At 43.2% G+C, this 22,608-nt stretch overlaps 1 protein-coding gene across 12 annotated transcripts in view; it reads left to right on the forward strand.

Moving 5' to 3' along the window:
* Positions 1 to 468: 468 nt before the first annotated feature.
* MBNL2 (muscleblind like splicing regulator 2) overlaps positions 469 to 22,608 on the forward strand; it is a 113,303-nt gene continuing 91,163 nt past the window's right edge. For 6 of the 12 annotated variants that reach the window (XM_075089839.1, XM_075089798.1, XM_075089767.1 and 3 more), the window contains exon 1: positions 15,879 to 17,191. The gene's annotated coding sequence lies outside the window, so the exon portion shown is untranslated. Of the gene's footprint in view, positions 631 to 15,878; positions 17,192 to 21,334; positions 21,514 to 22,608 lie in introns of those variants that run through there. The other 6 variants (XM_075089790.1, XM_075089782.1, XM_075089775.1 and 3 more) reach the window with 4 other exon arrangements.

Below are 22,608 nucleotides of genomic sequence, written 5' to 3' on the forward strand. Positions count from 1 at the left end.
GGCGCCCCAGGCCTGCGCTGGCTGCGGCGGGCGAGGAGACAGCTCTTTTTTTTTTTTTCCCCTGGGAATGTCACTTAAGGGAAGCAGAAACCGTTCACGAACTCGGGTCAAAATCGGGGAAGAATGAGCCCTGGGAGCCAAGCCACGCGCTTGTTTCCTCCGGAAAATCGCCGGCACTAACGGTGACGCTCCGTGGCTCCAGCAATAAAGAGGAAGCGGGACAACTCGCCTCACACCCAGTGTTTTGGCCCCCTCTCCGCTGCCGTCCCCGTTGTTTTGCGGGGGAAACGCTCGGGTTTGTCCCCGGGGCGGGCCGGGCTCCCGGCAAAACCCCGCGGGGTCGGCCCGTACCCCCGCCGGCTCCCGGGCCCCGGCGCCGGTCTCTGCCGCCGCGGGACGGCGCGGTCTGAGGCGGGCGAGCGGGCCCGGCCCGGCCCCGGGGCGGTGCGGAGCGGCGCTCGGCCTCGGCAGGGAGGGGCCGGACCGCCCCTACGCGAGCAGCCGCCGCCGTCGCGGTCGCGGCGGGAGAGGTGACAGGCTGCTGCGCGGAGCCGCCTCCGCCCGAGTGGGAGAAGCGGGCGTCGTGTGTCCCGTCTCCCCCCGCCCCGCTCTCCCGCGCCCCGCTCTGAGGTAAGGCAGCCTCCCCGCCCCGCGGCTGCGGGGCCGGGGCACGGCGGGTGCCGCCGCGTCTCCCTCTTCGTCCCCCTGCCGCGGGGCCGGGCCGCGCGGGGACGTTGCGGGGACGCGGCGGCGGGAATTTCGTTTCTGCGCCACCCCGGGGAGGGGTCGCGGCGGTGCCGGCGGCCCCGGGGGAGCCTGGTGGTGACGGCGGCCCGCGGCGCCTCCCTGCGCGGGGAGCGGCCGCCGGGGCCCGCCCGGCCAAGCCGCTGCCCGTCCCGCCGCACCTGGGCGGGCGGCGGTCGCCCCCGAGCCCTCCTCGGCCTCTGCTGCTGCTGCTACCCCCCCGCCGAGGGCGCCGGAAGGCGCCCCCAGCCCGGCAATTGTTGGGGTGCCCCCCTGCCCCCGCCTCTCGGTTCCCCTTCGCTTTTCCGGGGGAGCCGGCGGGCGCTGCTGCCCGCCCCTTGCGTCGGGTCCGGCCGTGATTTACGGTTGTGTTCGCCCAGCGCTCGGCAGGGCGTGCTGGCGGGGAGCAGCGGGAGTCCTAAGTTTTTGTTACTTCTGGAAGGGAGAGGGAAAGGGCTCCCTGGGGCCGTGGCCGCCCTGGCGGCTTCCTCCAAATCGGCAACCCCCCACCCGCCCCCCATGTCCCCCGCGCCCCCCGCGGCCGCAGGGCTCGCCGTGGTCAGCAGGGAATAACGCTGGGCAGGTTTTGGGAGGGGGGGTTGCCACCCGGGAAGGTGAGTGTAACAGGAGAGAAAAACCGTCATAAATTAAACTGTTTTTCTGACTACTAGTTTTGTGCAGAAACTCAATACGTTCATTCCTTGTATGCACATGCATGCGTATTTATCCGTGTATACACGGACTATACGCACATATTTCTGGGGCTGGAACGTTGCCTGTAGGCTTCTCTTTCCAGATGTTTTGTTTTCCGTTTCTTTTAGACATTTGCATTTGTGCTGGGGGGGGGGGGGGGGGAGGGGGGCGGAACAGGCATCAGCAATGTTGCTGAATATGTATTTGAACAGTAGCATGGAACAACTTGTATGCCTTTAATTCAGCCGCAGAGGATATCCATGTGGGATTAATATACTTAAGCGATCATGTCACACTGACGTATCTTGTTCAGACTTGTAGATTTTTAAAGCAGTGTGGACTTGTAGGTAGTAGCGGAAGTGTAATTAATTTTAACATGTGACTTGGCCTAGAGCTTCTGATTTTAACGTCGTATTTGTACCTTGGTAAATATGCATAGATGTAGCCATCTGTCCTCTCTTTTCCCTTCGTGTGTGCACATACCACACCGTATACATGAAAAAAGTACCTGTAGTAGGCTTTAGGGCCAAATACGTATTCAAGCTCTTCTGGGAAATGCTCTAAACTTACTGTTAAGGACTAGTGGAAAGCTTCTTTAGTGCTTTTGAGTATGATTTTTAAAAAAAGTTGCTTCAGCATCAGCGATGCCAATTTGTAACTCGTATTTGGCACTAATGCCATTTGCATACACCCAGTACAGCTGCTGTTGCTGTAATTCTTCCCGCTGTGGACAAGGCCCTTTCGTGTAGTGTCAACTTTGTACGCTTTTAGAGGGTGTATGGAACCGTGGGTAGAGCCCTGTGGTTTCTCTCTCCTGGGATGACGTGGTGGGGGGTGCCAGCCGGTGTCACTCACTGGAGATATTGTCAACGAAACTTCTGACGCAGGCTGGAGCTCCGAGTTTGGGCACGTCACTCTTTGGCACTCACTGTAGTTGCTGGCCTATGCTATGGCGCATCTACGTGCGCGTGACATTTGGAATATCAATGGGCTACACCGGTGATTTGCACTAGTGGAAGGGTCTGTCTGCCCGTCCAAGGTAACTTGCAGGATGGGGGCTACACAGTCATGTTTTCCTATAGCCAAAGAGATGGGCTGTTTTGTTGTGGTCTCCCTGCTGTTACCACAGGAGTGGTACTCCTGCATTGTGCAGATAGATGGGTGGATGACATGCCACGTGTCACCTCAACATACTTTCCCTCTGAAACGTCTCTCCTTTTAACATCTATGGCCCTCTCTCTGAAGAAATGGCCTGTTTTTAGACATGAGCAGACCTGCCAAAATCTCAAATCTTTGGCATTGGTATGTTTGGGATTGTGAGTCTGAAATCTTCATTTGAGCATCATTTTCTTAAATTTGGCTTTTATAGAATAACAGTTGTCATAAGAAGATTAAAAATAAAGTCTACTTGCTGCTAACACTTGGTGGGTGAAATTTTCATCTCTTCTACTACAGCTGCTCTGTAGTTTCTCTGCTGGCTGCAGAGTCTCTAGAATTGTAGCGTGCAGTACTAGGCTACTTTTTCTACTAAGCTAGGGATCCTTAAACTGCGGTATACCTACCGTAGCAAAAGTGGTATATGAACCCTGCCACCAGTGGCACGTGACTGCCATTTTGGCAACCTTCTTACTCTTGTTTTTTCTTGGGTTAAAAGCTTGGCTACGAGACATTGGAAAAGTTTTGTTAAAAAATTATGGCAGGAAGAAGAAAAAGCATATTAAATTGGTATTCCCATTGCTGCTTGATGGTGTTAGATGTTTTTGCATCCTCTGGGTAGCTCTTGGAATCCCAGCAACACTGCATGATTATTTTACTCCTTACGCTACCGAGTAAAATTATACAGCCTAATTTATTTAGGCTTGGCATGTTCTCTTTTTTTCTGGTGGTTTATTGTTAGCAGTCAGGGGCTGACGTACTCAGGACAGATGTGAGCATGCTACCTTCATCTTTGCAGAATTACAGAGTAACCTAAGTGGCTTCCAGATCTCACTGTATCTTCTTTTTTCATGTCCCTCTATCATAATTCAGACTCTTTCTGTCTATTTATTACTCCTTTCCAGATGTCTTTTACCAATCGAATCTTTTTCCCAGATGAATTATTATGCATTTTCTCAGAGGCATCCAAGAAATAAAATGCCCAATTGAAATATCTTTTTTTTTCTCTCCCCCATTACCTTTCTTCAGTACTCTCCCACGTTCATTTGCAACTTTACGTAAGTAGAGCTAGTTAGAAAGTGTTCATTAAAATGTCATTGAAGTGAAAGTCAGGAAGAGTGTTGATCAGAAATGCTTTTCAGTTCCAAGTCACTCATTTCTGGTGAATAAACCTTTAAAAACAAAAACAACCTCTTTTCTACTGCTGATATTTCCCCTGTGCTTTTTGCTGTCTTGATCATTGTGGTTGGAATATTTGTGATAACTGGGTTTGACAAAATCAATTCACTTATGGCTTCAGAGAAATGCAATATCGAAACACTCAACTAAATTTGGAATAAAAATGTAGTCAGTATGGCTCAATCAACTACAGGTGTGAAGGAAGAGTAGGCTTCTTCAAAGAGCTTAAAGTATTGAATAACTCAGCAGTTTATCCTGACTCGCAGCTGCATGCCGACATTTTTGGCTCACGTTGGGTGACTGATGACAATGATGATTGTCAGGGACTGTTCCTTTGTGGAGCCCAAGGTAGTCCTTTTGCTGCCCAGGGCTGGGGCCACAAAGCTGTAAGATTGTGGGTAGGTGTTTGAGCACTGTGAAGATGCAGGCTGGAGGGTGGGTGGATGATGGTACGCAGCTGTATTAGTGGGGAAAGACATAGCACGTTCTGGAGTAATTAAATTTCCTAGACTGGATGGCTTTGTGAGCTTCCTGCAGCGTACTGGAGGTGCAGGTCACTCTTTGCCTAGATAGAGCTGAGACAGCAACACTGTCATTGAGTAAGGTTTCAATATGAAAGTATAATGTCAGTGTAAAGTCCAGAAATACTTCTGACCTATGACCAGTTGGGATCACGTACCTTAAAGCAACAAACCCAGGGTCTGTCTGTGGCTGCAAACTCTTGCCAGTGTATTCCTCTGCTCACTGCCAAATTCCAGGTTTAGGCTTAACTTCAGCTACTCCTCGTTTTGATGGTGCTGCAGCTGTTTGTGCTGAAGGATAAATAGGTCTGTCGTGTGTCCACATTGAGAGAATTTGAGACTTTCTGACTGGTTCACCTGGTGGTTTGATGCTGATGTTAGAAAGCAGTATGGGGGAATGGAGCTTTGTAGGTGTCTACGGGGAAGGATCGCGTGATGGGGGAGCAACCTCCCACTGCCGCTAGATTGTACTGCTGCTTGTTTCCCCGTTCCTCCTAGTTTATCCAAGAAGGACCCAGACTGTTTCATCATATTTCTGTGGGCCCTTGTGAGGTGTCCCCACCCTCCTGGTGAGAGACAAATATTGCGTGCCTGATGGTCTCAAAAAGAAGGTCTGGGAGGTTGAGTGGGCTCAGAGGAGCCCACACCTCCTCTGACAAGAGATAATTTGAGGTATAGGAAGGTTCATGTCCTCTCCTCAGTTTGGTGTCCCTGGTCTGTAGCATTAGGCTCATTTAAATGAGTCAATAGTTGGCTTCATTACTGACCTTTTTCAGGAATGGGAGATTTGGCACTAGCCAGTGGTTACCTGGGACAGTACATCCATGGTGAGTTTCTTCAGCAATAGTAGGACTATTACATTTTCAAGGAGGAAGGCAACTTCTGAGTATTTCATTACAGATTTAAGACTGGAAGGAGTATGGGTTGAATTCACAGGTCTCAGAAGAAAAAACTGGTTTAAGGTACAGGGGTGTCTAAATGTGCTAGACTTGAGTTGTTAAGCTGGCTGTTGGTGGGTAGGGGTGAAGTGCATTTTTGTTACCTGAGAGGGCTTTCCAAGTGCCCACAAGGTTTTCACGAAGTAGAGCATTTCCTTGCAGCGCAGTATGGGCATCGCAGGCCCTAAGCACTGAAAGCCTTAGCACAGGCTTTGAAGTGTTAATTATTTCAGCCTTTATTTGCTGTTCTCAAATCAGGAAATTCTGTCCTATGTGTGTATATGGTGAGTTATCAAAACATCAAGGTGATTTTGGGGTTTGCTACTGGAGCAGTAGTTGTTAGGAGCTGACTGTATCTTTGATCATTGCTAGTGGTACCAGTTATTGGGTCCCTCAGGCCCTTGCCCTGCTGGCTGTTTGTAGGTTGGAGAAGATTTTGGAGTTTCTTGGTCTTTGCTCTACTGAGGTTTTCTCAAATTCCCAGGAAACGGGATGTTCTTTCACTTGCTTGAGTGAGGTGATGCCCTTTCTGTAACAGCAGTAGTGTTGTGATATCCTTAATGTTCAGCTTCCCTGTCAAGGGTCAGGTCAAAAATACGACCAACTCTGCAGGTTGAACCAGAGGTGAGCTGTGACGGTGCAAAGGGAGGAAACTGGCTTTTGATACAAAACATGAAAAGATTAATTTTGGGGACTTCAGCATGTTCAACCTTGTCAACGTATCTGTTGAAATTCCCAAGATTTATCATTTGGGGACATTTTGCTACCTTCTGTTACAAGATATTAGTGCTAGCCTTCCTAAAGCCATGCATTTATTATAGTCTTTAAGTGAATAAACGTTAGCTTTAGCTTTTCGGATTAATGAAATTTAATAAAAATGCCTTACAGAGGCACCTTAGATTTCATATTTGAAGAACAGGTGAACAAAGTGCTTCCTGCCATCTGCTTCTCCTTGAGTCTTTGATTCTGTATTGTGAGGGGGGGAAAAAAAAGACATGGGATTTAGATCTCATCTAGACAGCTTTGGGTGATGCAATGCATATCAGGTATTTCACTCTTGGGATTGTGTATTGCCTGTTGGCAGTTAGAGCTAGGTCTTGTGTTACTCAATTAATTCACTTAATTTCATAATGCTTTATGCTCTTTGCTTCCTGTTTGTGGTAGTGTGTTTCTCCTGCTACTTAAAGCTTTTAGAAGGTATCTGATTTCTCTGGTTCTTTTCCTAATTCCTTGAACGGCCTGTTCCAGTTTATACCATGGCAGATGAAGTGGGCTATGCTACTCGGATCACTGGGTGCCATGGGAGACGCATGGACACCCTGTGATTCTGGAAGTGCAAGCTATTGAATCCTGGGAATGGTTAGACCTGGATATGCATCCTGTGGGAGCAGTGGTGAGTGTGGATAGAAAAGTGACGGTGTAATAGCTGTAATGGTAAGATTAAGGCACGTTCCAGCAGAAGGAGATGTTGTCAGTGGCTTCAGTCAGTCATTTTCTTGAAATAACCTGTCCTCGTTGTTGTGAATTAGAGGAAGGGGGAAAAAAAATCAATATGCTTTCTGAGCTATAAAGAGGCCTCTTGACTAATAGTGTGGCAATAACTGGAGGCCAGAGCCGGGTGGAGCTCAATACTCCTCCCTCCTGAAGCAGCAGAGCAGTCTGGTCATCTGAATTGTGGCAATGGCCTTAGGGCTGACATGAGGATTATTACAGCATTGTTCTCGCTTTCTAGGAAGCTTAGCTCGTTCTTCTTTACAAATTTCAAAGATGATTGAAGCACTTTTTCTTATGTGGTACCAGCAGTGCCAAACCTGCTAGAGCTGGTCCCCGCTGCTGCTGCTGAGTCTCTGGTGGTGTCTGCTGCTGGAAACAAACTGGAAAGGGGAAAATGTCAGTTTGTGTACAATTGTGCAGAAGGCTTGCAGGGTTGAGACAATGAGTTTTCTAAACAGGAGGAATGACTGAAACTGCTGTAGTTCAACTTTGCTTACTTCAGCAGGATTTTGTCAGTGGGTTCATAGTTATTTGTTGCTTCCTGCATAATAGACTGAAAAAAGGAGCAGAATGAATGGGATATCCTTAAAGGTTTGGGTTGGTTTTTTTTGTGTGGGTTTTTTTTTTTTTTTAGCTGCCAATACGCCTGATACTACGTTGTCTCAAAAAGGAATCTATGAAGATGGCCATAATTGGAAGTGTCTCTATCAAATTTGGGGTTTTGAAGGACCTATAAAGAACTCTTCTAGAAAGTAAGCCCTGGTAACTTAATTTTCTGTTGCTAGGTGGCTTGGTTATAGATATCTTTGTAAAATATAAGTGCATTCAATATGCAAAATATCCGAGAGCACCAAAATAGTAAGGTCTAAAATTCTGTGGACCTTTCTGTGCAGTGCAGGATCCAGAGCTTTTTAACCTACCCTTTCTGTCAGCAGTTCAAAGAAGAATCAAAAGAAGCAAATGCAAAACATCTGAGTGATATTCCCTTGTATATGCTGCCAACAGTAAATGGAAGATATAGAAGTCTCTAGTTCATCCATTGGAAACGGAGCACAGGTCACTGCTTTTGTCAAAGGCAGTATTTCCAGCTCAGATGACGTCCTGTTGCCATGTCTAGATCCACTGAAGAGCTACTGTTATGAACAGAGGTGAAGGTTGAGGGAGCTGGTCGTCTTTAATTGGATGGAAAGGAGGCTAAGTGACAATCCAGTAGCTGTTTACAGCTGTGTACAATTACTGGAGGATGGTTAGGAAGATAATAGGGCCCAACTCTACTTAGTAGTGCCAGATGGCAGCAAGGGGTAGTGACAAAAAATTGTTGCTTTGGAGATTCAGACTGGATGTTGGGAAAATCTTGTTACTAGGAGGGTAGTGCAGCACTGCAGCAGGTCATCCAGAGAAGCTATTATCTGTCCTCAGAGCTTTTCAGGACTCCTCAAGGCAAAGCCACAGCTGACTTGATCTACTGTTGATGATAGTCTTGTTTTGAGTCAGAGGCTGGACTATGTAACCTCCAGAGGTTTCTTCCTACCAAAGTTTCTAGGAGCCTGTATTGGATTCCCAAAAAAATGAAGAATTTTTTAGGCAACTTTGAACTGAGCTGACCAGCTACTGTGGGATGCTTGGTAGTAAACTTAATTTCATGTCCTCAGTACAGCTTTTGTAGTTCATGCGGTAATGCTGCAGTGGCCAATACTGAGATCGGTATCATTGGCCTAAGTATTTATGACCCAAGGACCTGCAGGTTATTTTTGTCAACAGGTTTCTTTTGGTGTCACCCAGCCCAGGGGGAAGGGGCAGAACTCTTTGATGGTTAATACTGCCCAAACAGGCAAACCCCTCCTCGTGGGCCCGCCAAAGATGGGTTCAGAGGATAAGGTGGCATTGTGATCGCCAAGAGGGCAGGTAGGCTGCAGTGAAGTTGGCTGTACGATATTCAGTTCATAAGACTATATACCCGCACTAAAAGATCTGTGTAATCTGTACCTTGCCTTTTCCTTTGCAGTCCCTTTTGCCTAGTACTACCTTTAAGTAAGCCAAAGGTAGCAGACAGGATGCCTTCTAATTTTAGCTTGGCTCTCCTAGCACTACTCTTAGTGCTCATATTTTATTGTTATTAGAGTTGGTGCAAGGGGGAATAGCCAAATGAATGGCTTTGTCTGTTTTATAACACTTTTTTTTTTTTTTTGTGAGAGAGGGAGGGAGAGGAGAGTCAGGGAAAAATACAGAAGAGGTGAAGTACACCGTGTTAGAAAGCTGGATGCTATCCACTTACAGATTTTTCTCTGTAAATAAACTCTCCTTTATGTCTTTGGACCTCTGGTGAGCAAAGTCCTGTGTGCATTTTGATTTTTGAGGCATTCTTTCTGTAATGTACCTCATTTTTGAGGTGGTGGGATTAAATCTTGATATGCCCTGCTTGAAACCTGCTGTCGTCAGAAACGAGGCTTCTGGGTGCTATTTTATCCCACACCTAGTGCTTCTGCTAGAGGGCCTTGTTTCATGCTCTTCACTACTCTTACTTTTTTTGCTTATTTTTCCTGAGTGCAAACAATTCTTGTTTCTTCCTGTGTATGCAGCTTCTTACTTTTTCGTTTCTGTTACATGACAGTGGGAAAAATGAAGGTGCATGATCGTGTATATAATATTATGTGGCAGAGTAATTAGGCAAAGATCCACACGTAATGTTTAAAAACATTTTACAAATAAAGGTATTCCTGGCACTTCACGGTAATCAGAGAACAGGCTGAAACAAAACTATGTATTTTGAGGTGAAAATGGAAATTTGGTGCAAAACTCGTGACTGTTAGAATGCATGTAACACTGCTGTTTAAAGAAAAGCACTTGCCTATGTGAACACAAACTCATAGACTACACAAACTCATAGACTTCACAAAACAGAGCTGCCTGCTAACCAAAAGACTAGTTGCTTGCCAACAGTTCACTTGGCATAGCTTTCTCCTACCTGTCATCCATACTTCACAGAAAAAAATAAAACCCTGTACTTACATACTCCAGGCCTTCCCTCCTTGCCAAAGTAATGCTCTTACATGTGCAGGTTATTAATTGCGATAAAAGGGTGAGAGATTCAATCCTACTCTTACTGATTTTAAAAAACAAAAATTATCCAATTGGCTCTCATTTTCTGTGAAGCCTCCTGGAGCCGATTTTCTCTGTTTACAGTGAAGATCGCTTGCTGATTTTTTTGCTGCATGCCCCTGAGCATGTACCCTACAGGCTCAGGTTGTTAAGTGGCAGCTTGTAAGGAAACTAGAGCTAGAATCACCTGTTAAATAGCAATGGGATGTTTTACACCTGTACTGCGGTACTGTGCAAAACCAATAGGATAATTTTAATGGTTTAGAAAGAGCGAGCTGAATTGTTTTTGTGCTAATTGAAGATGGGAAAAATAAAAACGTAGCTTAGTTTCACTGGCATCTTTTTTTCCTTTGGGTTTATAATGGAGTAATAAAATAGAACTTTTGGGTTTAAAGGATAATTAGAGAGTCCTCATTACAGCACTGGTCAGAAGATTTATTATTTGCAGCCGTTGCTTGAATTATATGCAGGATCTGGGATACATTAGAGGCTGATAACTGAAGCTTCATAGAACATGAGAAGAATACTTGGTTTACCTGCAGAAAATGTAATCTTCCCTTATGTAGTTATATGAAGTATTATTTTTTGTAATTTAGGAACTTTTTGGTGGACAAGTCTTGTTCCTGTGTCTTCCCAGTAGGTTGGCTATTACGGGAGGGCAGCAAATTCTCAGGATAAGGGGCCGAAGTTTAGTATACGCATCCTCCACCTATGCTCCCTGAAACACAAGAGGGTTTCCCTATGCCCATGTGACTTTGTGGATGAGGTTAGTAAGTTCTCTGACATGGTGATTTATCAAACGGTTTCCTCCTGTTGTGGGTTTGAATAGGAGCTACTCCAAATCTGAGCCAGAACAATAGCTATGGGGGAAATTAGTCATGGAGAGATCTGAGGAGGAAGGAGTGTGTTTTTATCAGCAGTGGAGGAACTTCCCAACACGCAGGGGTCTTGCTAAAGATAATTTAGGCGTTAGTGAGGAGTGGCAGTTTACACCTTTGCATTGTTTCCAGCTGGGTGTTAAAGACTAAAGGGTCTTGCTTTCTTTTAATTTGACACATTTGGAAAGTATTCTTTATAAGCACGTGTGTTCAAAATATATTTTTATGAAGACTTAAGCGTTTGGTGTTTCTTTCAGCTGGAGCAAGAGGCTTGGGAGACTTCTATCAGATAATTCCCTGGCTGTGGTGGATGTTGTACAAAATAAGAGGGATATGAAGTCAGTTAGCAAAGAGAATGATATATTTTGAATTTATGATATATGTTGCTGGCTTAAATAGTGCTTGTGCTTTTACCCTGTGATTCCTTGTGATTCATAAAACTTCTATTCTGAGTAGGGTTCAGCAGTTGAAGATGAAGGATTTCTGTTTTTGCATGTAACACTTTTACATTCTGCTAGAAGAGTTGGGGAGATCTATTCTGATATGTATTGAGGAAATGGTTTACATTTTTTGACGGGTACAGGTACCTAAATATATGGCATCTAAAATGACACTAGACCATTTTATATCTGGGACATCTGCGTGGTGTTGGCAGAAACAAGCTACGGCATACCAGTAACCCAGTCTTTCCAGCAGTGGCCGCTGGGCATCTCTAGGGCACCTAAGAAGGCACTAGATGTTTGGGTTTGGGTGACTAAAATTTAAATGTTAATGTTTTAATACTTCTGTAATTTTGGTATTATAGATCAGCAAACTGCAAACAGCTTTTTTTCAGCTGTAATGAAGAAAAATAGAATCTCTTCCCTGGAAAAACTTTTGCATAAGCCTGTGTTCTAAGAATAAGGCGATATAGGTGGTCTGCTTATTTATTTTACCTAGCTTATTATTTTGCCAGTTCATATTACCTAGCTTATATAGACAAAGTCAGCAAGATATTGGTTGTTTTGCCAACCTTCCGTTCCTGCAAAAATTCCCCCCTCCAAAACCAAAAAGAAAATCTGGAGTAGGATCCCAGTCCAACTCCTCTTAGGTTAACTTGGTGTCAATCAGTTGTTCAGAAGAAGAAAGCGTGAGTGAGTGCAAGGATTGATGTTCAGTCAGGGGAAAAAAAACCCTGGAACATGTTCAGCATAGCTTAGAGAACAAGCTTATGTAGCTTATAGCAACATAGCTGGAACATGTTTGTGGCAAGCTGAGTAGTTACGCCAAAGCTATAACTGTACCTTGTCAAAATATAGGGGTTCTTTAGCGATATGTGAATGTCTTTATTGATTTTAAATACATTTGAAAATCAGAGGTGCAGTCCAGTGCATGTAACTTAAGTGTCTAAACATTTCTGTTCCTAATAAAGCTTCTTCTATAATAAGATTTCACCTTTTATTTGTTTAACGAAGGACATGATAGAAGAAGCCTAAGGGTGACCATCTCAGGTAGCCAATAAAGAAACACAGATGCTTTTAGGATATGATAGAATCTCTTAGAATAGCTACTTTGGGATAGGATGAATCACAGCCCACAAATGCCTGTTTCTCTTCAGTGACTATGAAGAGAGAGGGGGAGTAGAGTGACTCAGTGAGATGTGGTTGTTTATATTTGGTCAAATACATTTCAAGCTAAGTGCATAAGGCTACAATCCAGAGGCAGCTCAGCTCTCCATGGCATTGAGGATGTCTCTCAATTGTTCAGCTACAAGGCCTGGTTGGAGTGTGCTGCAGCTCTCCTCGGGTTGGTGCCTTCATCACCCTTCCCAACTGGAACCACCCTGTGAAGGAACGGTGCACGTGTACTCAGTTTTCATCCTGATGAGGAATTGGTGTTATCCCAAAATAAAGTCAGGATGCAGAGTGAACCCATGTGTTTGGATTGCACAGTTTAGACACGGCTTAAATTTGTTGTGCAACCAGCGGAAGGAGAGGAGGGATTTGGAAGGCCTCCAGAAGCCACCTTAATTTTGGTAAGATTGAATCCTAACATGTAACTTGAATATACGCTTGCTTCTGTGGTGTGTTTTTACTTCCTGTTTCTCTCAGCATATATGATGAAAATAGGATAGTCTGTTTTCATGGCTGTGCACAATCAGTCTCCACTTCTCCTAGGTTAAGGAGGTGTTGGGATGTCTGGCTGCTAGGAAGTTAAAACAATTGAAATCCTGGACTTAAAGTTCTTCTGATAAACATATTTTAAAAAACCAAAACTAGACCTAGCAGTGTCCTTTCAGAACAGCATACCTGCTTCCAGTTAGTAACTTGAATTTTGGCATTACTCTTTATTTTTGTAACTTATAATAATTTCTACCATCACTTCACCCTGAGAGAGAGGTATTTTGCAAAAGCTGGCATCACTGGTATTATGCATGAATAGGTCTAGGTGCCTTGTTTTAAAATCTTGGCAGCTGCCTTGACTCTTCTTGTGCTGTCATTCAGACCATAGCTACCAAGGTTGAATTTTGCTGGTAGTAACAGTTGTGGGAAGTTACTAAGGGAAGCGTCTATTACTGACACAAGAAATAGTTTTGAAGTTGTTCTTGCCGTTGCTGATCTTACCAAAATGTCACTGTTGCCATAGGTCATCTATGCAGGGCTCAAAACCATCTTTCTGCTGCACTGAATGTCACATAAGTTGTTTGGTGTCTTCAGTGTTAGCATTATATATATATACCTGTTGTCTTGCAAACCTCCCTTTAAACTGAGAGGTTTTGTTGTTTCTGGGATTAGACCCAATCGTTATGATTGAAGAGTAAAGATGGAAAAACAGCTGTGGGGGTTCTGCAGGTTCCAGTTTTCCTCCTCTTTATTGCTTCCAAAATAGTCCACTTTTCTCCAGAAGTTATACCTACACCCTTCAGAAAATTGTGTGTATTAGTCACCTTTAGCAACATTTTTCCCTTGATTCATTAATTATAGGAGTATGTCAAGCAGGCCATATGGCGTTTTCTGCATTGGGAATTTACCTGTATTTGTTATTCTTTGTTGTGTTTGACATCTGAATTTCTCTGCTTCTCTAAGATGATGTCATTTTGCAATTAAATATATAATAAGGTTGTATAAAGTGGCCTGAAAATTGAAATCCTGGCCTTTTTCTTTGTAACTGGTGTGAAAAATGAATGGGTGCATGGGCACATCTCAATTTGAGGTCAGTCAGTTTGGAGCTCCTCACTCTTCAATGTACAGAGGTATTTTTAAAAATTTTTATTTTTTTTTTTCAGTCCAGGAACTCATGCCTTATTTGCTGCACACTACTCAAGCACCATTTCTGAGAAAGATCATACATTTTCTCTTGAACTTTTTGATGGGGCGTAGCTGAAGGGTTCCCAAATGTGATGTGATTTATTTTCAGCACGCCCTGTTGAGTGGCTTCTGATCCTTTGGCAAGGGAGGAACTAAAACCCACATGAGGAGCTGGGTGGGCGCATGGCTGCTAGTTTTGCATTCATGAGTTGAGAGTCCTAGGAATGATATCTGGGGAGGACCTCAACCCTGTTTGAGTGCAGGTGCAGCTCTGCAGTGGTTGAAGACTGGAGGATGTGCTGTGAAGCGGTGGCACTGAAATAGGGTTGTGGAGGCAGTGCTGAACCCTTGCCTTCCAGGGGCTTGTGTTAGTGACTTGTCTTGGGTTTGTAGATTTGGGGTTTTTGGGTTTGTTTTTTTTTTTTTTTTTGTTTGGTGGTGGGTTTTTTTTTTTGAGGTAACTTGCAAGTTTCCTCCCTCTTTAGAAGCAAACTAACGGACCACAAAAGCACATGTTGCCATATGAATGTGCATGTAGTCAAGAGGGAGGGCAGCTGGCTCTCCTGTTGGCTGGTGGTGCCTGTGCTGCTTACTCCCCCTGGCTGCTTGTCCAGCTTGGGCACCATCTTTCTCCTTGTTGTAACCTTGTGCTTGACCGGACCCAGGATTTCCAGACTCTGGCTCTTGCGTTTCATCCTCCCTTTCCCTCTCATCTCTCTCTCTCCCTCTTCTGCCCAGCTTTGTGTCACGTTTTGGTCCACCTGACCTTTCTCACACCCTGTCTGCAGTGTGCTCGCAAGGGCCTGTCTCCTGCACGTCCGTGGGGAACCAGCCGAATGGTCATGAAAGCAACAGGCGAGGTTGTCTTCCTGCTGTCAGCTCCAATGTCTGGTCTCTGGCAGATGGGAGCAGCAGTTACAGGGGAAATCCTGCTAATCTCCTGTAACTTGAGCCCATTACATGCTCAGTCACACTGTGGGGCTGGTGCCTTTCCAGCCACGTACGGACGAGGACGAATGGCTGGAGGCGGCGGTGGACGCCTACTGCAGAACACTTCCTGAGGCTTGCGCTGTAGCAATTGGGGAAAAAAAATTGAAAAGATGGTGTATATCAGCTCAATTCTAGCAGGTTTTAAAGCTTTGTCAAGCAGGCAAATATTTTCATGAGTATAGCAAAAAAAAAAAATGTAGCCTTTGTTTAACAAAAAAAACCCACACCGCACAATCAGAAAAGCAAGGCATCAGTACTCTGCCAAATTTAAAGTCTGCCCCAACAAGGGCAGGGGAGCCAGAGTTCCCTGGTGAGTGAGTTACAAGGGTGGCAGAGCAACATGTTTTTGTCTAGGCTATCTGAGAAATGGGCAAACTGTGTTTTGGCAGACAAGTAAATAAATCCTGTAGCAGATGTCCAGCATGGAAAATTTTTAACACAGGCAGCTCGAGTTTGGCAAAGTCAAAAGAATGTGGAAAATACCAACAAGATGCAGCAGGCTATCTTAATAATGGATGGAGTTAGCACCCCTGTCCCTGGGGTCTCCTGAGACCCACCAGAATCAACTATTTGGGGGTTTTGTTTTTTGGGGGGTTGTTTTGTTTTATATAGGGCAGAGCAGAGTGGAGGGGGTGGTTGAGCAAAGAGCGAGGGCTGGCTGGCAAGAGCCTCCTTGGCAGGAGTGCATTTCGGCCGTGCCGGGGAGGGGAGGGATTTCACAAATTGGGTGGGAGATGGTAGAGCCTGAAGAACAGATTTTGCTTGCAGGGTAGAGGAATAATGGATTTTTGGGAAGCTGCGTTTATAATATGCAAAACAGTCCATAGGAAACAATGGGGCCTTGGGACAGAGCTGCCAGTGAATGAGAGCTTTGTTTTCCTCTTGTCTATTCATATTTCTAAACTTTTAGTGGCATTTCAAACACATTTTACACATTTTTTATGTAATGGCTTGAACTGCATAAACTGCTGTCTAAAGTAGTGTTGCACTGCAATCTTTATCCCTTTCTGGATAAAGATTGACTTTCAGCTTAAGCTCCTTTTTGTATTTTTCTTAATTGCAACTCTTGTTCAATAATCCTTGGCTGCTTTGTTGTCTTGTTTTAAAACTTCAGCAAAATTTGTGTGAAAACTGATTGACAGCAGACCTTGTGTACCAAGCGTATTGAGCTGCCCACAGTTTGACTTGAAAATGGCAACTGGTATCATAGTCCTTATGCCAGAACCTTGATAGAAATGAACATCGGTTGTAAGCTAATCACACAAACCGCAGTTTAGATGCTGCTGATGTGATTTGTCTGCCAACGATATTAAAATACCATCATATGATTGATGGATATTTACCATGATGTAACATAGATTAAGTTTTCATGGAGAAGCATCCCATACCTGCAGTCCTTAAAAACTGGTCTCAAATATTCGGGAAGATGTTATGCCTGTATTGCTGTTAAATGCAAACACTGCACAGTAAGATTATGCAGTATTAAAATGAGAATACTACTGCCTGAATCAGAGCATGTTTCGGCTGTGTGTTAAAATAAAGGATAGGTCGTTTGTTTTCTGGTGCACAGCTCACCTTTACCACCAAAACAGCATCATTACAGTTCTGCAGTTTCAGAGGCGTTGTTTGTGCAAGCATTTTACGATTAGCAAAAGCTTCGAAAATCCTTGTGCAAGAAATGGTGTGGCTACTGTTGCAGTGGAGGGGAAGGGAGTTGTTTGCTTTTGCTGCGTATGTTATTTGATGGAGGTATCGCTTTACCTTGCCAGTAAAACTCCTTCCCTGTGCGAGGGAAATTCCTGGCTCATCAGTATGGATGCATTGTTTTTACACATTAGAAGTGCTGTGTTGCTGTGTCAATCATCCCGTTAGGATCAGTTTAAGAGCAGTAGGGCTGACGAAGCTGGATGTGATTGGCTGCCATATGCTGGGAGGGCTCTGGGAGAAGGAAGGGCTGCAGTGTTTCAGCAACAGAGTTTAGGCTCTGTCTTTGCTTCATCATCTGACGAAAAATCCCCAGATAAGGCACAAGGCTTTCTGAGCACCAAAAAACAAACAAAATAAAATAAAATTTAAAAAAAAAATGTACAGGCTGTTCATCGTTGCATGTGAAAATTACTTACCATGATGCGATGGGAAAGATACTGCTGTTTGTTTATATCGGATGTTCCTGTTCACGTTGGGAATGTGCCGAATAGACAGGGCTAAACAAGGTAGGAGGATCATTGTCTTTTATTGAACGTTTAAAGAGTTTGCTGCAGTATGCTGCATACTGTATGTGTTGCTTGGGAGAGTCGGGGAAACAACGTTTCTCTGGTGAATATATTCTGTTTGGGTGCAATAGGTGGATTTTATGGTAACTTGTTTTCAAAGGGAATTGATTTCCGGTGTAACTAGCTCTCTTCAGAAATAGAACATGAGTATACGCATATGAAAATAACGCAAGTAAAAAAAGAAATAGGTCAGTGTGTTTCAGAAGTGCTGTTACCCTAATTGGATTTTTAGCTGGGTTGTCATCTGGTAGTGCTTCCTAGCTTTAAGAAAGAGAAGGACTCAACCTGGAAATCTGTGAAGTTTATAGCAGATATGTTTGATGGTTTAGGCAAATTAGACTGGCTGATCTAAATAATTCCCTATCAGAGGCTTTAACTAAAACCAAGACTGCCTGTCTTAGACTCGTAGGAGCCATGCAACGAGATTACAATATTTTACCCTGTTATAAAAGTGTGGGTGTTTTCGACTCCGCTGTGATTCCTTCTGCTCTTGAAGGAAAGCTGGGAGAGTTTTTTGTATTGTAGTTTAGCTGAGCGCTTTTCCCCTGCCCTTTCCAGGTCTTTGTCTCGGCAGCAAAACAGAACCTGTACATGAAAACAAGGTTAACAATACGTGCTGCAATTATCTGATCTTTATACATTTTTAATGAGAGAACACACAGCTAGCAGAATAATTTAATGAGCAGGCTGGCTTTTAGAGCAATGATTTCACTGTGCTGAGGCACATCAACTTTCTTTCTGAGGAGGAGCCTCAGGAAGGAATGGAGAAGATTTATGTTAAATGCTCTGGAGAGAAGGAAAAGGGTTATTTAAGAGAAGTCTGTAGAATTCTGGAAGAATACAGGTTTTATTAATTTGATTGGAAGCAAACTTTACTGTCATATTTTGGGAGGGGTCTGAGGACATTGCCTCATCCTGTTGACGTGGTGAAACCTCTTCAACTTTTAGACTGCCACATACATTGTCGGTGCTCAGTACCTTTCAGGATCCCACCCAATTAGCAACCTGAATTAACATGTTGTCTTCAGTTGCATTATAGCAGCATCGTTTATGTACACAGTATATAATATAGTTTTTTAAATTTTTTGTGTTTTTTTTAAGACTAACAGTGAAACAGCAAGAAAACGTTATCAGCTTATTTCTCCTGTAATAGCCATGAACATTTTATATAAATATTTGTATTCAGATAGGATGTTGGTAGAAAAATTAAGTGTGTGAGCTGAAGAAGACTAAAGATCAATTTCTTAATGAAGAAATTAGGTAAAAAAGTATTTTACTGACTAAAAAAAACTTTCAGTGGTGTAATTTTGGGGAAAGTTTCAAGATTTTTTTTTTTAATCCTAGGAACAAGTTACACTAGTTTTAAAAAGATTGCATTAAATAGGCCCCTTCTAGAGCAACTGTCCATCCCCCGCCCCCCTTTTCCAAAGAGAAGTACAGGACATGGGCTCAAAGCTGCCGATGTCACCTCCCGGCTCCTCACAGCCGACTCTGCTTAGAGGGCATTGATTCAACTTCCCCGTTCTCTGGCTAAACACTTGCTGAAGACCTGCAGCTAGGTTGTTGACCCATCTTCACTTCATGAAGTGGTTATTTTAAAATGCTACGCCCTTCTAAGTAAAATCAACCTCGTATCTTCTGAGAATTTCAAACTGTGCTGACAAGTGAAACACATGTCACGGTATAGAGCATTATTATTAAATATCCATGGGGTATGGATATGTATGCTTAACCATCACTACTGATTTTTAAATGTGTGTGCAGAGTGTGGTAAGCATGTGAGGCAAAGATTGATAATGAGAAGCAAGTCAAATAATCTTTTTCAAGCTATAAAGTACAAGCTGCATTTTACATTTTTGCAAATAAAACCATTTTCATGCACAACTTTCAGAGAAAACTTTTCAGTCTCGTGTTTTGAGACTATCTCTTACTTTTAGATAATTTAAGTGGCTGGGTTTTGTACCTTGGATCTTGCAAGGTATAAAATTATCCTCCTTATGCCTGACTGCCAAAGTGCGAATTTGCATTCATAAGTCAATCAAATTGTCTGTCAATAGTTTGTATCAAACTACCAAGTGCCAAAAGGATTAAAAAAAAAAATTATGCTCAAAGGGTGTATATATACTACTACTATATGGATAGATAAGTGGGCTTTCGTCTTGGAGGGTAGAGGTTGTAGCATATACTCTGTATTTACATTTTTTAATGTAAATAGTAATAAAAGTATTTTGGAGCAGAATCTGGTACCTCTTAATTTAGTAGAATCTCTTCTGCTTAATTGCTATGTGGATTTCATCAGAGCTATTAGTGCATTAACGTCTTACTGTGTGCAGTCTGTCTGTTTTCAAGGAATAATTACTCTGTTCAGAATTAGTTTCTTCATTTTCCTGAGGTAGAATTTTCTAATGAGTTACAGCTCCTGAAGTATAGTGTTTGACTGTAGAGAGTTTATAAAGTCAGATCAAGTTCTTAATTTGTAAACATATGTTTTATGAATGTACGTTTTATAGAAATCTAAGATAATCGTGTGCTACAATTTTTTTTTTCTGAGTAAATAAAATAGCTCTTAATGTTACATGGGATTTCAGGCACTCAAGTCTGGTAACTCATCTGCTGTGAATGAATGTTCTCTGTTCACAAGTATATCGGAATAATCTGTACTGTGTTTATTTGAAAAAGCACTGTAAAATGTTCAATTTTTATAGTATTGAGAGATGAGGAAAAGACTTATGTTCAAATGAAATTCCTCATTAATAATTTCATATATGGTTTTAATTTCCTAAATAATTAGTTAGAATTTGCTAATTGCTAAGATTTAAATTTCACATAATAGCTATTAGTGATACCTTGTTTCCTAATGTTACTAGAAATATCTAGCTTTGAGGATTTTTTTTTTCTCTTTCAGGGAATAAACTTCTTTTAAGTCCAATGTTCCCCATTCCCCCCCCTTTTTGGTGAATATGGCTGTTACAAAATTGTAACAAAAGAGAATAAAATCACTTGTAGAATTTGTTAGCGTATATATTTTTTTAAAAACCATTTTCCAGCCCTTGATTGTGAAGCTAATTTTGATATGTTTTATATGATGAGTTATGGTTAACTAGTGTGAACCAGTGCTATGTAACTGGTCTGTAAACAGGCTGAAATTATAGCCTGAGGAAAATAAAACTAATTTCAAAGGGTGTCAGTGCTGAAAACTAGTTCAAATAATAGTAGTATTAACTGCTTGGCTAATTAAACTAATCTTCTTATATGTTATTAGGAAATGCAGTGACAGTTGTTGGTTATTGATATACGGAGTCCAAAGTCTTCTTTTAAAAAACAAACTTTTTGGATCTGTTTGGCGTAGAGGGTGAGTGAGGAGAAAGAAATCATCCAGCCCCTTTCTAGAATCTGCCAAATTCTTCATCTCTCCAATTTTTTTTATTATTCTTTTTTAATAAGACCACTAAACACCGAGCTTTCCCTCTGACAGTGCTGGCAATGTGAAGTTCTTAGTTCAGTATTTTGGGCACACTAAAAAAGGAAAACTTCGGGGCTGTGAAAATTGAAGAGCATATCCAACAGGAGATTAAATGCAAAATCCTTATAACCAACACAAATACTAATTATGTAGGGGACTGTGTGCTACTGATGATTACTAAAGCTGTTGAGAACAGCCACTGTGCAGTTCGCTGCTTCTGCAGACCTGTAGGATTCCTGGAGCCGTTAAGTCTGGCAAAGAACCTTGTGGGCTTGTGATACCTTAAATGTTGCAAGTTAGAAGAGCTCAGCTGTAAATAAAAGGGATAAACACACATATTCACATTCTTGTGCTTTTTTTTGTTGGTTTTTTTTTGTGTTATCCTTCCCCCTGCCCCTTTTTAAACGTAGGTGTATGTCCACAAATACATACACACATATGCAATATACACACACTCATTAAAATATGGTTTTTCATTGTTGTGATTTTTGCAACACAAAACCAATAGCTAATAAAGACAGTAGGAGGGATTTAGTCGTACAGTTGTTGCATAAAGAAATGGATCAAGAAATAGGAAAACATGGCTCATATCAGAGGCTATAAATTTTTTTCTTGTTTAGATCAATAATTTTTTACCAGTTTGAGTGGATGATAAAGAGTATTCCAGGAAGGCCTGGGCGTCGCACATTCTGAACTCGTAAATAGAGACAAGGTCGATCTGGAGGTTCATGTGCTGTAAAATCTTACCTCCTGCAGAGAGTACAGCGCCTCTGACAACAGGCAGAATTAGACAATACAGGTAAGAGAAAATACAGAATGTTTTCTGTCTGTAGTTTTATGGAAGGGAGCTAGGACTCAATTTGAATTTTTCTTTTTGTGAATTCTGAAGGCAACTTTCAGTATATGTTTTGTGTGCAATCACTTTTAAGAGGTAGGCCTAGCACATAATTTTTTTCATTTTTTTTTTAACCCTCGAATGTTCTCTCCTATCCAGGCTAAATACTTTTTCCTTACCCCTGGGTTTCTAAGGATTCTTGGTTGGGTTCTCCCCCGCCTGCCAAATGCACTGTTATATATGCTTCAGGTATACCAAATGCAGCACCCCTGCCCCCCAATTTCTTGAATCTGTCATGATTTTTGGCACTTTGCAGGTATTATGGGCAGTGCACTGAACTTAAATAGCAATGTGGCAAGATTTCTCTTTACTTTCACCTGCTCAGAAGGGTAATTTTCAGTGTTGGGTTTATGCCTTAATGCTTTCCTCCGGCAGGCCTCTGTGGGAGACTCCTGACATCAAGGTGGGGGAAGTGGCTGCCTTGTTCAGGATATCAAAGCTTAGTTTTAGCCCATTTTCATCTTTTTTGGGAAGCCCTTCCCCCTGCTCAGATGCTCTGCGGTGCTGTTAACAACAGCTATGTGCATATTTCAGCCCTACAGCTGCACTGCTTTGTCAGCAAACACCTCTGGCCGTGCCTCTGGTGGGACAGGCAGGCCCGTCGATGGCAGGAGCACACCTCTGCACCCTGTTAATCATTCAGGACTGCAGCACTGCCCCACTTTTGTTTATTTAAAAGGCTGCGATAACACATACGGGATTTCCCTGATGGCTGTGTTTGCCTGTGGCACAGCATCCCCAGCTACGGCCTCCGACTGCTGCGAGGAGACCAACGCTGGCTTTCCCACCCTCATCTCCTCTCCCCGCAGCCCAAAAGCGGTGGGGCCTGGGGCATCTTCTCCAGCTGGTGAGAGGCTTTTGCGGAGGAGGACGCCGGTGCGTGGGCTGCTTGTGCTAGGGATTGCAGTGCTGCAGTCCTTATTGGCATGCTGGACATGTGCCGGCAGCACGGCGCGCCGCTGTCCTGGAGCTCTAGTGCTTGTGTTTAAAAACTTTTCT

This window comes from Phalacrocorax aristotelis, chromosome 1 (assembly GCF_949628215.1).
Source record: "Phalacrocorax aristotelis chromosome 1, bGulAri2.1, whole genome shotgun sequence".
In the NCBI taxonomy this organism is placed as follows: Eukaryota; Metazoa; Chordata; class Aves; order Suliformes; family Phalacrocoracidae; genus Phalacrocorax; species Phalacrocorax aristotelis.